This window comes from Austrofundulus limnaeus, unplaced genomic scaffold, assembly GCF_001266775.1.
Source record: "Austrofundulus limnaeus strain Quisiro unplaced genomic scaffold, Austrofundulus_limnaeus-1.0 Scaffold121, whole genome shotgun sequence".
NCBI classification, from domain to species: Eukaryota; Metazoa; Chordata; class Actinopteri; order Cyprinodontiformes; family Rivulidae; genus Austrofundulus; species Austrofundulus limnaeus.
The window spans coordinates 972,993-975,327 of NW_013952523.1; the positions used below are offsets into that span (position 1 = coordinate 972,993).

The following is a 2,335-nucleotide window of genomic DNA, read 5'->3' on the forward strand; positions in this document are numbered from 1 at the left end:
ATGGAACCATAAACACGAACGTCTTTTCCTTTGTTTTTATGGCTTTAATCCACTTTGGAGTGATTTTTTTTCCCACTTGGCTGGACCTGTACGTCTCCTGTGTTAATGTTGGTACATGTAATATGCTAATTCTGTACTGTGGAGATCATTAAGAGTCGTCGTGTGAAAAATCTTTCGCTAACACTGTGTTGACCACAAACCGGAAGTGGTCGGAGTGGCCCCAAGTGCTGGACCAGATGTCCGTGGCCTACAGGTTATTATATTTATCAACTGGTCGACAATGTCATAGCAGCAGCAAACTTTCTTGAGCTAAATTTTTCATTAAAACCACATTAAATAAATTGTATTTAGGAATTAGTTATTTTAATTCCATCTTCTGCCGATCATCTGAGATCAGGTCAGAAGCAAGGGCTTAGTATGAGATCTTCAGATCTTCTTTTTCTTTACGTATCTCTTCCAGTTCACCTGGACAGACTCCAAAGTAGGGATGGGCAATATTGGCAAAAAAAATAATCATGAGAAATTGTAGCATTTTGCCAATAAAGATTTATATGTTAATTAACCCCGTGGAGTCCCTGGACACCAGCACATCTTGGTCACATGATCATAAGAAGAAGAAACGGTTTCAAATTTGTGTCAAAATGTATAGACTTCAAGCTATACACCAGTTTTTGAATTCTGTCGATAGGCCACGTAAAACCAGAGTTATGATAAATAATTTACAGCACTTTATGTTTGTCATATTTGAAGCACGTTTCAGCAGGAGGCAGAGAAACAGACAGATTCATGGAAATAAAACACCTCTATGCACCCTCTGGTCTCACCCCCACTCTGAACAAACATAAAACCCCAAGCACCAAAAAAAATCGAATAAGAAGAAAATAAAAAAGACACAAAGGTTGAATGAAGTTTGGTGGCAAAAGACACAGCGAGAGCAGGAGAGAGAAATGAAATTTGAGAGATTTATATTTAACGTGTTCAAATTTTCTAATAAGGGAATAATTTAGTGTGTTTAGTTTTGTCAGCTTTTGTGTCGTTGATTCAAAACAATGAGGCAAATTGAGATGGAGGTGGAGCTAGGCACAGATGGAAAGGGCCACGGTCAGAACCTTTTCAGAGAGACCAGGAAAGCTCAAAGACAGAGAGGAAAAACAGTCTGAGTGAGGACTTTGATGAGGAAGTAGTAGATCCATTATTTGGATTAGAAGTGGAAAGAGAAGAGGAGCGTTGTATTAGAGAGTGAAAGAAAATGCAAAAAACTTGAAATTCTACCCTTGTGTTTTCATGTCGACAGTGAAAACACAACCCTCTGAAAACTACGAGAACAGGTCCACTTGTAATTTAACCAGTGATGCAGCCAGTGTGTGAGCCCTATGCACAAGTTCCACAACTGGTTTCCTGTTTTTTTTTTTGGTTGAAACATAAATATAAATCACTAAGTTGTCGTGCTTTGGAGAACTTAAACTCGACAAAAAAAAAAAGACATCTTAAGTTCTGAGAAGTTTGACAGTGATTAGCTAAATGGGGAGGATACAACACAGGAAAACAGATGCAATGAGTGTTTGATGTGATTGTGAAACTCCCTCACATGAATGTGAAATGTGTTGGCCCACTTCCACAAATTTCCCGCCTGTTAGGCTGAGGACTGTTCATCTGGATTCCAGGTACGGCAGTGCTCAATTACTCCACCCAAACTTTCACCCAGTAACACACACACACACACACACACACACACACACACACACACACACACACACACACACACACACACACACACACACACTATGTCAAGATAACTACAAGATCAAGCATGCTCGCTCACTGAGGTTTTACCTGCTGTTTTCTTAAGTCCTATTTCCTGTGCTTCTGCTCCTCACTGGGCTCATCTGGATGGACTCTGGGTCAGCGTGTCTGATGGACAAGATTACAAACAAAATCAAACGTTAGAAAAAGAAGGAAAACCACAAACTATTTTCAAATTATGTTTTAAAAAATGCAGAATAGTTCAAGAAAATCCTATTGTTCTAAGGCAGTGGTTCCCAAACTTTTTATCTTCTGACCCACAAAATATCTCCCTGGCAAAAACTTGTGACCCCAAATATTACTGGTCTGAGTACACAAACTTTGTTAATAACCATAAAAACACAGGTTTTCTGACAATCTAAACAGCTTGTACACAAATATAAATACTTATTTATACTTATTTTGTGTTTTTTGTAATAATTATAGGGAAAATATTACATCAGTAATTATTTTATTACCCTTTAAATTGATTTCTGGAGATTATCCAAGGTGCTTCATGACCCATTGTTGGGTCCCAAGCCCAACTTTGGGA

General features: G+C 38.4%; 1 protein-coding gene across 2 annotated transcripts in view; it reads right to left on the reverse strand.

Annotated features, from left to right (window-relative positions):
- The window catches only part of pik3cb (phosphatidylinositol-4,5-bisphosphate 3-kinase, catalytic subunit beta), a 110,622-nt gene that overhangs the window by 73,500 nt on the left and 34,787 nt on the right, over positions 1 to 2,335 (reverse strand). For both annotated transcript variants that reach the window (XM_014015006.1, XM_014015007.1), the window contains exon 2: positions 1,834 to 1,911. The gene's annotated coding sequence lies outside the window, so the exon portion shown is untranslated. The remainder of the gene's footprint in view (positions 1 to 1,833; positions 1,912 to 2,335) is intronic.